Source organism: Pyxicephalus adspersus, chromosome 1 (genome assembly GCF_032062135.1).
Source record: "Pyxicephalus adspersus chromosome 1, UCB_Pads_2.0, whole genome shotgun sequence".
NCBI lineage: Eukaryota > Metazoa > Chordata > Amphibia > Anura > Pyxicephalidae > Pyxicephalus > Pyxicephalus adspersus.
The window spans coordinates 69,800,942-69,815,224 of NC_092858.1; the positions used below are offsets into that span (position 1 = coordinate 69,800,942).

General features: G+C 36.0%; 1 long non-coding RNA gene across 1 annotated transcript; it reads left to right on the forward strand.

Moving 5' to 3' along the window:
- The first annotated feature begins 3,040 nt into the window (after positions 1 to 3,040).
- Positions 3,041 to 10,697, forward strand: LOC140332343 (uncharacterized). The gene is made up of 2 exons (XR_011921107.1): positions 3,041 to 6,398; positions 9,618 to 10,697. It is a non-coding gene; the product is annotated as an uncharacterized lncRNA (long non-coding RNA).
- Positions 10,698 to 14,283: the final 3,586 nt, after the last annotated feature.

Sequence of the window (14,283 nt, forward strand, 5' to 3'; positions counted from 1 at the left end):
CAAGAGGCACATGGATTTGTAAGACACAATAGGTCTCTAGGCAAGATAGCTCATTTACCCCCTCTCTCCATTCTATGTCCTTTATAAGAACTGCACAAGGCATTGAGATGCTGTCCATTTTGCTTTGTTTGTCTTAGCATGGCCACAAGCACATCACAGGTAGGTGCACAGCGGTGACCCATTATATTACCCCAATGATAGTGGCTTGGACATTCGTTGGGTCCTAAGCTCCTTCCCAATCTGCCTTCTGTTTGGTCTGATTCTGGTTCTAGGTCTGAAAAGCACTAGGGAACTAGCAATTAAGCCAGCCAGGTGCCAGTCAACCAATTAAGCCAGCCAAGTTAAGAGTCAAACTTCTATTTGGCTCCCTTGCTGGCTAACCAAACTCTCCACTTTCACCTGGCGACAGAAACGTTTTGTGGCTAAATAGCACTTCTGCCTATTGAGTATTGCGTGTATTTGAAAGGAGTATTGTTAAAAAGACCTCCAGTGCAGACCTCAGTGATAGACCCCCTCCATCATTGTGCAGATCTCAATGACAAACCACAGTAACACAAGGACCCCTACTGCCCCACTACAGACCTCAGCGAAAGCCCCAGTCATGGGTTCCCTTTGAAGACCTTAGTAACAGGGGCCCATTGCAGATCACAGTCACAGAGGCAGATGCATGCGCAGAGTCAGCTTTGGATGCCGAGGAAACCCACCAATCCCGGCTCCCCCTGCATGTGCTAGGGATGAATTACGTCATCCTGGCACAGCCAATCAAGTGGTTGGGTTTAGTTCTGCTTTAAATCACTGATCAGAAGCAGGGATTGTGGATAGTCTTTGTACCTGAGTACAAAGTACAAAGTACTCAGGTACAAAGTTCACACTGGTGTACAGTGTGTAGCACAACTCTCATTGGCAAGTTCTGAACAATGACAGCTAAACTTGTTAGAAATTGTGTTTGCCTCCTACAGTGGAATGAAATCTTCACACAGTATTCACTTCAATTATCCAATCATGTCAAATAAATAAATAAACAGGAGTTTTTTTTCATATGATCAGATAATTAAAATGAAACCTCACAGAATTTCCTGTGTTGAGATTCTCAAGTTCTTTGGTAAATCAGCCTCAGTGGGTGAACATTGCTACTCCAGGACATGAAGTGTGTTATTGGAGGGATCAGTAAAAATGAGTAAAAAAAAACCTAAGGAATTGACACCCAATTGAATTTTTTTTCTGGGAGCAATTGGTGGTGAAAAGGTTTAGGGTTAAAATTTGGTAAGGTTGCCCAATAAATTTTAAAGTGATCCTTCATGCTGGATTCCTCAACAACTAACCAGTTCACAAGGACTATTGTACTTTTGCAGTCCTTGGATCAGGATGCCCCTGCTTGTCTCTCTTCCTTCATTGGAGTCTCTGTCTGCAGGTCTTAGTAGAGGGAGGACTTCCTCATGTTAGGACCTCCAGCAAATAGAACTGTGAGCACTAGAGTAATACCATCACCAGGGGTGTAATGGGGCGGGCATGGGTGGGAACGCCATGTCCTCACTTTTTTCGGGAATGGGCATGCGTGCCCACTCCTATTTTGTAAAGAATTCTTTGGTGATCCACAGCTCTGGCTGGCCTGCCCCCTGTGGGGTCAGGAGAAGGAGAGGGGCGCACTGGCCAGAGCCGCAGTCCATGTATCCCGTATGCAATTGCAGGCTCAGGGCAGTGGGTGGGATCTGGTATCATGATGCCACTCTGGGGGAAGTTTCTTCCCCTTTGAGTGACACATAGGCAGGGGTGTAGTGGGGTGGGCGCTCGCCATAGATAGTACCATGCGCCTTCTTTTTTTATGACTACACCCCTTAACATCACTAAATCTCACTTTAAATCTCCAGAAATTTGTAGATCAAAATCTCACACTGCAGATATACAACTATAAGTTTGTGACCATAGAAGTGCCTAGGGACGGTCACATACAAGGAACATTACTGCTATTTTTCAGACTTTTGCAAGGTAGGCACATTTACATTTATAAACATCCATTGTAACATAATAAATCTCACATTTTTAGCTCAGGTCCACAATAAGCATTGCAAAAAGATTACTAATTACGTTATTGTGTTAATCTACATAATGTGTTTACTAGGCCATTGTGATGTATTTTGACAGACATCTTACAAAGGTGACTTTCTTCTGCACAGAAAGCTGTATATTGTTATGATGTTTTTAAGAACTACCTAATAAGACAGCTCCACCTGAGTTCACAAGCACATTGTTTAATAGGAATTAATGGTCTATCTTGTGTGATAGAGAAGAAGCAAATCTGAGAAATATTTTCTTGTAATTATAACTGTACCCATTACTGAAGTGAATGTCTTACCTTATTAGTGTTAACATTAATTAAATGGCGCATGGTATAAAAAAAAAATGAATTATAAAAGGTGGCTATTATATTAGGGTCTTTTTTTAAATGAGAATGATAAACTGCAGGGACATCATTTGAAGCTGTAAGAACAATCACAGAAGTGAAAGCATAGAGAGAGTTTAGGGTTACAGCAGGTAATCGATTATTATGTTTATAGAGACATCCTACACTACTTAGAATTGTGCTTGCATTGGAACTTTCCCTTTTCCTTTTGTTTAAAGCTAAACTCCAACTATATATCCTATTCACCTATGCCAAAAGGTGTGTATTTCTGCAGGCTGTGAAGATCTGTTTTCACAGAAATTAAGAGACTGAGATTTTAGTATCTTATAAACATTGAAGATTAATTCCTCAACAATGTCTATAGCTACAGAGGTAAATTCAGGTGTACTTGAAGTGCTTTACTGCTTGACCAAAAATGTTTGTGTATATCTGGAGTTCATGTATAATCCGTGTTTTCTGGAATACATTTCTGAAAGATTTCTCAAGATTTGCAGACTGGCGATGTTGCTTCTGCAATTAGAATTATTCCCTGTCTGATCGCTCCATGGAACTGTCAAAGTTGACAACTGTCAAGCAGCTTGGTTGCCTGGATGCCCTGCAATCCCGGCTGGCACTGAATGATCTCCAGCATGTCTAACAGAGCATAAGAAAGTTGCATGTAGGAACAAATCAGCTGTCAATTTTCTAGTAAGGGCTATATAGTACAGTGAAACCGGATGAATAAATACAGAAATGAACTCCCTATAAAGAATATGCATGTAATTATTTCTTATAGACAATTTATCTGATTTACATTATAAGTTCCTTGACATATATAAAGATAGTTAATGTTAGTATTGTTTTAACCTTTTCAGTTGAAAGAGAAGCCCCATACATATGTGGAGTCAAATGGAACTGAATGAACATAGGCATGTAAAACACAGGTACAGGATTTTGTCTTTAGAACTTTGATATTGTCTTCAGAACTTTGCAGATCCTAAAATGAAACCAATCTATCTTCATCTATATTTTTTGCAGGATAGTGAGAAAAACATCTGAGTTTTCTATTCTCTGCTGCTTTGATACATAGGGTATTTGTGCTACTCATGGTTTCCAGTTTGGGTTGTATTGGTTAAAGGTACTCTGTCATGGGACTTCATATTATGGCTATTATCAACTATTCAGTTATATTACCAAATGCTAATTGTTATGGTGCTGAGTTTCTAGCCAATGCTCTTCATCTGTTATAAATATATATAATATTTTTGAACACAGATATACATAAAATGCACATAAACAATACTATTTCTCTCCTAAGAGTTGCAACCTTTTTAGTTTAATAGGTAAATGCTGTATTTAAATGGTGATGAACAGAGAAATTAGACTAGACTCATTAGCTTGCAAAACTCTGAAAATGCATAGACTGATAATGTCAAGGAATTAAATATGTTGACACTTTTATGAGCAGAGAATAACTACAATGCAATGAAGATAAGGCAACCTGTAATTTAGTCATTGCTACAGAAAGACAGGTAGACGGCTTCTTCTTTTTTGTATATAGCATACTATCTCACTGTAATAAAACATTGCCTTGCTTAGACCATACATTGTAAACAAGTACAATGAGATAAATCCAATTCACTTTATATGATTCATTACTGTAAAAACAGATGCATGAACATTTGAATGAAATCCAATTACAATACATGCCTATTAGACAACTTCCAATAGAATAATAAATTAATCATACTGTGCTATACAAACTACTACCAAACAAAATGGTGTTGCTTAAATGCACAAACCTTTTCTTTTACAGCATATGGTTTAGTATGTAGTGATAGCAGCACAAATCCATTCCTTGTCAAGTGACCTTATTGCTAATATTGATAAGAAAAAAAATTACACTGTCAAGGGAACAAAAGGAGAGAATCTTATACTGGACGTCCCTCAGTAATAGATTCCAGGAATCTAGTTTCCAAATGTTATCAAGATAGTACCGTATTCCCGAGAAACCCCACTGTCTTCTTTGAGTGTGACTGATGGGTGTTGTAGATGTCAGACGGCGGTGGATTCCATCCTCTATATTTTTTGGGAATGCCCGCGACTGTGGCATTTCTGGTTAACGGTGTGATCTGTTGTTTAACAGATGACAGACAAACATGTCCCTGACGATTCTGCCTTTTTTCTTTTACAACATAACTCATTCTCCTTGAAAATATACAAACACTTTGTGATTAGGCACCTTTTTGTAGCAGCCAACTTATGCATAGCAGCCTATAAATCTGAGCCCCCCCTCTGGTGAGCCTGTGGTTGCGGAGAGTCAATGAGATACACGGTATGGAGCATTTAACTGCCTCCATTTGGGGAAACAGCAGTAAAGTCTCCAACACATGGTTCTACTGGACCCAATTTCTAACCTTACTAATGAGTAAGTAGTCTAGACCCTTTAGTTCACGCCTGACTACACCACTCATGGCCTTCATTACCTTGCTGCTCTACCCTCGTTCCATAGTCCCCCTACGTAACTCTTTCCCCCCAATCCATTCCATGTCCCATTCCCTGCCCCATGAGATTGTTTAACTCAATTCCCCCAATGTTCAGTTATGATTGTCACCTTGCATACTACTACTGCATTTGATTTAATAATGGTTTATTCTCATTTCTAAGCCTAGAGGTCTTTTTTTTCCTGTTGAACTCCAACCCCCATATTCATGTTATAATCTTTTCATTGCTTGTACATTCCTTTACCTGTACCATCTTACCCTACTCCACTTTCAAAAACTTATAAATAAAGAAGAACTCAAATAAGCTGCATTGAAGGATTTTGAAAAAAGTGTAGCTGACCATTGGACATAAAAATACTTTGAATTGTTTTCAACTCCAATATCCAGGATAACAGAGCAGAAGTACTGCTGCTGTGCATATGTGGCTGCTCAGACTATTTCAAGTCCACAGATGATCTGCTCTTGTATAATTGCACATTTTTGTTTTATTCTGTCAATCCAACTATGCTTAAGGCACACAAAACAACTGCTCTGCCACGTCTGCACACATACAGACCATTGTTGATGTCATATAAAATAGAATGTTTATTATTAGCATATATCTATATAGTACCAACAATATATAACATATACATATATGTTATATATGTTGAGAATAAGAATAATTTGGTATTTTTATTATTCTTTTTCCATTATTTTACCTTACCTGGTTCCTCCTTTCTCTCTCATCAGCATGCTAATGATATTTTTATATAAAATCTAATCATTGAATATCCTGTTTTAAACCCAGTGACATAATTACTGTGCAGTGCAGGTAGTTCATGGATGGTGGAAAGGGTTGGAAGATTTCTGTTGATACCTTCCCACCATGCAGACCTCCCTAGGTAACAACTTCATGTGATACTAACTGTGAGTTAAAGAACTAAAATCCAGGGGAAGGAAAGGGGCTGGCTAAAGAATAAGGAGGAAAAAGCTGGATGATGCTGGAAATCGATCAACTAGCAAAACATTTGCACACTGCGAGAAGCTGATCATGAGCAATGAAATCAATTTTAGTACAGACGAAGTAACCTGAACAACTGCATGAAACCTAAAGTAAGGCTGAATTTTTTTCAGGATACAAAAGCAGAGAAGATTGTTCATTATATTCTGCAGAATAGTATCTTCCTATTCAGCATACAACAAGAAATTATACTTTGATGTCTGATCAGGTATATTGCACCTATGCAGTTGTGTATCAGAATCATTGTTCAGTATTTTTATCTATAATAACATAAGTCTAAAATATCAGTAGTCCAATTGGGAGCCAAAAATGATATTTCTAATTAATATTAGTAGGTAAAGTCGCTAATACTTGGCATTCATTTTGTTTTTGTGCTTTGTTTTAGGTTTGGATACTTTATAGTAAATTCTGTATCTCGTTTGGACTTGTTCTGAAAGTGAATAAACCAATTAGATTCACTGTTTGTAAAGAGTCCATAGGGACTGGGAATAAGGATACCACCCTAACAAAGGTAGTTTTAATATTTTACACTGATAGATAGCAGACGCTGATAGGTGAAAGAGAAGGAAGGTGTTGGGGGGTGTTTGATGACTGAGCAACAATGTCATTTTGGCTCTGATATTTTGGAAATTATACTGGTTCCTGTTTTGCAGGTCAGCTATCACAATAGGGAAGACACCAGGGCAATAATTCTCAATCATCTGGGAAAGACTGGAACATATAGAGAGGAGGAGCAGGAAAGGGAGAACAAAATATAAAGAAGCATTTAAAGTTGAGGAGAACACAGGGAACTAGGGGAGTCACGGAAGTGTGGTTAAAAGTGCCTACAGGAAGTTGAGGTTAGGCCTTTACAAGAACTGTTGGCTTTCCATCCCATGCTTTTATATGGTTCTGGAAAAAATCACTTATTTGCTATCCATTTAAAAGCTACAGTGAAAGAAGATTAGATGTGCTCGCTATATAAATGGCGCTATATAATAATGTTTTTTAATATTTTTCCATTTTGCAGCCACTGGGTATTTCTAGAGCTGTATTTAGCATTACATACCATAGGTCTGTGCCTATAGGTAGCAGCATCAATAAAAATGTATATAATCTCATTTGTATTTAAAAATAATCTCATATAAAATGTATATAATCTCAATTGTATTTAAAAATAATATATAAAATTTATATAATCTCCATTGTATTTAAAAATAATCTCATAAAAACGTATTTGCATATTGTCCAATATACTTAGGTTAGGACTGGTAAAACAAAAATGTTCTTTTCCAAGGAGGTGATGGTAGCAGAGAGCCTACGGGCTCAGATGATAGAAATCCAGCCCTGGTTACTGGCCACCTTTGCTCTTAATTCAATGTAATTAAAATAACTCACTCAAGTTGAAAATAATAACTCAGGATTTAATACATTTATAAGACTCTAAAGAAACTGCTGATTAGATTACTCTTTAAAGTTAGATGTTCACATTGTTAGATCATAATATAATGTTGTGAAGCAGAAAACAGTCTCTTCAGTGATGTAAATGAAATCATTTCTAGTCTCATAGGGTAAATAAAGTATTGTATATTTAGTCTTAACAAAAAGTAGCAGATTATAAGAGAAACAGAAGTGTTCAATCAAATCCGATTAAGCCATAAAATTAGCAAGGCATGAGGGCTTAGAGCAAGGAAGTTGAATGTTTACTTAGATCACAGAATAAAATCATTAAAAAGCACATAATGATTTTATTATGTTTGTGATTCACACAAACATTTCTACTTTTTGCTCTAAGCCACTATGGTTTCCTAAGTTTATAGTTTTTTTTTCGATTCGCTTTGGCGCTTTTGCCTTTTTTATATTCATCAGTTTCTCATGGTGTTTTGAAGCATAGCTCCACTAGGGAGCAGCTCTGCAAATGTTCTTCACATTGTGATAAACAGCTATCAGCGGGGATCATTCTATTTTTCATGCCTGTTAACAAAACATGAAGGAAATTGCTAAGTGATGGCAAACCATGGGATAATTAAAGAGCAAGTAAACCCCTGTATTTGCTATTAACATATATTATATTATTCTTCTACCTGAAATCTATTGATTTAGTTTTGCTTGAGTGTAATGAGGTGTTTTATGTGTAACTTTGAAGCTTTTCTAAACCCAAGAACAAAAATGAAATTCATTGCAGCTCACCAGTGACTGCATTCATTTTTTCTGACTTTTTCCCCTTTATTTTTAATTGGTAATACTTCTAGTAGCACACATCCTGTCCTAGAGTGACAACACTAACTCTTTTCTAGATTTGTGGAGGGGCAGTGTTGTCATCCTAGAAGAAGGTCCACAGAAAACCTTATCTCAATAACATCAGAGAAAGGTGTTATGCTCTTTTCACTTTTTTTATAATGGTTTGTGCTTATAGAAATATCAAATATTGAACAAGTCATTTTTCGGGGGTCTATCTGAAGCACATATTTGGAAATATTGATTTGTAAAGAAGCTGTAAGAGCAGTGACCTCTATCAGTTCTATGTACCTATCTACTAGCTATCTAATATACTCAGTGTCTTTCCTACTGACTTCAGCAGGGACTACAGTGGCACCAAACTAGGCAGTGAAGCACAAAAGAAAACTTTATAGAAGCAACACACAACTGGGTTTTATTCCCAAAACTTTATTGCATATATTTGTGTTTTAATTTGCCTTACTTTCACCATATGTACACAAATAATATTGCTCTGGTTCATTAAAAAAGAATTACCTTGGATTATTATTGGTAGTACAACATTGCATTATTTTGTTCTTGATTCTTGAAAACTGTATGTGAAAGTCAGTTAACAAAGATAAATCCCATAGGTTGGAACTCCTTACAAATTAGCTTCTGCTGGGTAATAATTGCCAGGTATTGTAAGGTGTCTATTGAGAAGAACTACAAATGGAGCCTTTTGAACTGGAGATAAAATACAGAATAATTAGATAAAATGCTGATATGTGAGAACTGGAGGTTGCAACAGTTAAAAATCTGTTTCATGGGAGAAAATATACATTTTATATAACGTACATTCAGATGAGAGAAAATACATTTTCATGAATTGATAATGCCAGCTGACCAGATAAGTACTATTTTATGTTTACATATGGGTGATTACATGCCCACTTAATGCATAATCCTGTACATGTACTCTGTCTCCTCAGGGAAAACCAGGTACAATCCAGAATATAACCATATGCAAACAATCTATCTTCTAAAGTATAACTGGGTGCACTGTGGCTACCACCCAGTAAATAACCCAGTACATTGTACGTACAATTCAGAGTATAACTCCATATAGCTATCACCAGCTATCATAAGCTATCATAACAATACTAGCTATCACCCTGTTCATTACCAGATTCCCAATGTAATAATCAGGTAAACTTTATTTTCTATTTAGTGTATGGCCAGATTTATGCCAACACCCAGAATTTATCAGATGCACTCACAATGCATACAATGCAATTCAATGCATCCAATGAGTGGTGGTGTCCAATGTATGGTGAGAACCCTTGTTTCTGGAAATTGCTGTTTGCTTTCCAGGCCCATTGATGATAACAGGCTTTCTGAGGATATTCTGCACGGCTCTCCTTTGTCATGCTGGCTGATATACGGGTTGGATTGCTAGAGGTGTCATTGATTCACTTTGATTGTAAATGCATGCTTTATTTACAAGATTTCTTATAACTTTTAACTGATTCACTTTGTGTTTTTTATCTCCCAGTACTTATCTAGGTGCTTCCTAACTACCACCCAGTGTGTAACCAGATGCACTGCAATTACCTCCCAATGCATAACCAAGTGCCATTCAGCTACCACCCAAAATATAACTAGATGCCATCCAGTTACCTTGGATATATTCATTCATTTGTAGATACATTGAATCATGGTTAGAGCTGTTTTTTGAACAGAAGAACTGTTACTATATGTAAGGTAATAAATAGAAATGTATCTTAGAGCTAAACAGAAATACATTAATTATTTAAAATAGCTGCATCATCTCACTTAATAACGGGACATAGCTAATGTTTTTTTTTCTTCTGATAATAGATATCAAGAGTATCATACCTTTACCAAAACCATGATGCAACTTGGGTATAGGCTGCTGGGTGCTTCCACTGCAACATGGAGTTAAACCACTCAATAGCACAAGTGACTGTTTTTTCCTTATTTTCACCCACACATAAATTTGCTGCAAATTCAATACCTAGTTACTGATATAAAGTCACTAGTTACTTTACACTACTGGCCCATTCAGGCATATACCCTGCTACAACATATGGGTGTTCCTATTCGTTCATGTCGTGGCTTACCATGTTAGGGCAGCTTAATAACTACATCACAGTGGACCTGCACTAATGTCAACACAACTTAACACACCATACTAAGTCGCTTTTTGGTGCAGTACAATGCAATTGTAATGTGCATTAGGGTAACATTTAGAATAAATGGCATCACATTGAACATCACTTGACATGGTGTGCAGCTGTGCACATGTGCGTCCACAGTACATGTATGTGAATAGGTTCTTAAGATTGTACAAGTGGAAATCTCTAAAGAAGATGATCCATAGGGACCAACATTCTCTGTGCCAACAGCATTTTACTCTCCAGTAAAACTATGCAAAAAAACACATGGAGGAGAATTTCTACGAAAATGTTATGAACAAATTTTTGATAATAATAAGAAGCTCAGGAGAAACTCCATATAGATCTGAAGTCTAAAACAAGCTATACAAGGACTTTTACTTAAAATAGGTATTTCTTTTTGTATGTCCACTAATAAACAAAATATGTAAAACATGTATTGTATGTGTGTGTGTTTTTAAATAACTATTTCTATATAGCTATTTCTGTTGATCTCACTCAATCTCAGTAAGACTGTCCATGGTAACTAGTTAAGTATTAAAGTGTAGCTAAACCCCAAAACAAAAAATGTAATGCAGTATATACTGCATTACATTTTTTGTTTTGGGGTTTAGCTACACTTTAATACTTAACTAGTTACCATGGACAGTCTTACTGAGATTACAACAAAACAACACAGGACTGTGTGCCCTTCTCCTATTGTTCATAATGAATAGTTTTCAATGGAAAAAAAATACTTTTTTTCTTTTCATTTTTACATGGTATGTATATATGAATTTTTTTATCTGTTTTTCTATTTCTCCACCAAGTATTAAATCTTCAAAATGGGAAGTCCCTTGTTTTCATATGTGGCATGTTATTTCACAAATACCCACGATCCTCAGTGAAATTAGTATTATTTCTAACTTCTAGTAAAACCAGGGAGAGGTGAATTAGGCGTGCCCATATGCCAAACACTTTAAGTAGCTTTTTGATGTAATTTGCCATGTACATTTTGAGTTTTCTGGTCATAGGGCTTTATGACTGTTGGGAAAGATAGTTTACAAGCCAACCACTGTCAAATCACGTAAATAAAAAGCTCTCTATTTACTGGAAACAAATCAGTCCTAGGACATCTTGAAAGATAAAATTAGCAATAAAATAAAGTAGTTCCTTAATAACAACCAGTTATAAAAATGTTTTATTAGAACTTGTTTCTAATCAGTAAAGAAATGTACTTACACAGTGTTTAAAAGAAAAGATTGAGCCTAAAGAATCAAAATGCTTAAAGGAAATCTACAGATCAAGTGTACTTAGGGTATGACATCTGAATATTTATGTAGGCATAACCCCATACCCCTAAAAATACCTGGTCAGTTTCTGGGGAAGATCCATCATCAATACACTTCCCTTAAGCTGATTGGGTATCTGAAAAGAACACTTACTCCTTTAAGAGCTAAAGCATGCTTGTACTTATTGTTGCAAATAATTTTAAAGCATCTTAGGTCAAATTACAGCATTTTGTGAATATGGAAGAGTATAATGGTAAATGGTTTAGTACATCTCTGTATATATTTAATACATCCTGCAAAGAATATAACTTTTATCTTTGTTTAAAATGTTTTATCTCCTGAAAAATGCTGCAAGTACAGAAAAATACCTCTTATTCCTGCCAATAATCTATTGTGTGTCAAACTTTCTGTACACTTTGCTTTTGCTGCATGAAATCTTAAGTGCTGCTTTCAGCCCTATCCAATACCAGGAAAATGTGGGTCTAAAATATAAAGGGAAGTAGACACTTTTTAAAATCTCTTTATTACTCTCCACCCTGCTCCTGTGCTCTGTGCTGGCAGAGCTAGGTAACAGCCATACCTTTTATCACAATCACATACTTATTTTAAATAAAAAAGGGCTTGTGTCTGATTAGTGATGTTACATTACAACTTGGTACAACTTGACTTCTTAACTGTTCTTAACTTGACTTCTTAAATGTTTTAGGGATTCTAATGTCAGCTATTTTCTCCTTCTAAATGTCAGCATGCTTGTGGAGTAGGAATGCTTTATGATATCTAACTTGCTTTGCAATTGTTTTACCTCCGGTTAAAAAAAACAAAAAACTTTATTCTTATATATATTGAAATTCTGTGTTATCATCAATGTGTCCCTGTGCAGTGACCTCCACCATATTTTTGGAACATGTACAGTATATTTGATAATTATATATATATATATATATATATATATATATATATATTTATATATACATGTACATTTTTTTATGACAAAATATTCCCATCCCTTTATTTTCTGCTTTATCCATGCTGCATGCAATATTTACATGGCTTTGGCCTCCCTTTTATTTAACAGCCCCGACTGACCTACAAATTTCTTCCACCACCTTGTGTATACTATAGAAAACCCAGTTAGAAGTAACATTCTGCCCACTTAACTCCAGACTTAATTCACGTATCGGTGTAGCTTTCAGTCTAGGAGAATGTATAAATGTTCAATATCAGTGGCTGTGACTCACTTCTCTGTATTTATATAAAGCAGCATTTTCCAAGTAATTTACTAGAATTATTGTACATTTCAGTATGCGTGTAAACTGATCCAAGTGACAGAAATTTACTGTAATCTGTGCTTATAGCATTTCTCACAGTAAGTAATAATCATAATGCTCCTGTTAAGTAAGATATTGGCAAATAGCAGAGTGGAATAAAACTTGCAGAGAATTAAATTGTATCTAATGTCAACTATTTCTCTTCTATTCTAAGACGTTTTTAACTTTAATAGAGTATCTGAAATACAATAATTTCATAGTGCTCTTCAGTGCATATTTTTATGTTATTTGATTTTTTTTATAGGGGAAAGACATTTCTTCTATTGTGAAAGCAAAAGCATGTTCTTTTCTCTTCCTGTCCTCTTATCATTAAATTATATCAATCAACAGTACGGCTATGGTCACACTGGCAGTGAGGTTTCAGAGCAGTTACCACTTCCTCATGCCAGTAAACTGCAACCTCACAGCAGTGGAGCATGAATGGGGGTATCATTGCCTCTGCATTACCCATTAACATTGCCACCAAAGATGGTCATGCTGCAGCATAGAAAGACAAGGAATGTTACATATGCCCTTTGGATATTTGTAGCACATGCAATTCCACAACTGGTTTAAATAAAATTCTTGTTTTTACCTTTTTACATTCTATATTGCACCTTAGTGCTTCTCAGCTATTGGTTATTTCAGATATTTCAGACTGAATGTCATTCTACATTCTAACACTCCAGTGGCACTGCTCATCCATTTTGTGGTAAGATTACTGATATTTATTTCACAACTGGAAAACATGGAGTGTTGTTACTGTATAAAGGTATGAGTCTAGCTAACCTGGTATAAATTTTAAAAAAATAATTTAGTATATAAATAAATATATATAATATATTTGTGGATGCGGTAATCATTAAAGTGGCTTGTAAGATTTTCAGCATTACAGGAACAGGTCTAGCTGAATGTGACTAACTACTACTGTAGATATATTTGCACTGCCTTATTAAATAAATCTCCCCTTGTAATTTTATTAATACATACACGGTAAAGACTAAAGCCTTGGACAGATTAATCCAGCAAGATCCACTCACTCCCCTGAGCCACAGCGCCTATAGATGTTTTTGTGTATGCACTGACCTGCAAGCTACAGTAACATGCACAAAACACTAGAAGGAAAGGACAGAGCATGGGGAAACAAGAAAATATGATTTTAATTCTAAAATCATTTAGGAAACCTTGAAGCTTACAACCTCTGTGTCTTTGAATACCCAGAAGTAATCTACAGCTCATTCAGCCACTTGCTTTATCCCTGACATGGGTGGGTTGCACATACACTCAATTCCCCAGAGATATTCTCAAACCATATCGCATGTGAGCTTAGTTTCTTTTTTCCTGATGACCCTCATAAACAAATCTTCTTTCCTTCCATAAATAGCAAATATAAAAATGTCAGTGCAAGCACACAATAAAACTCCAATGATATAAAACATATTTAT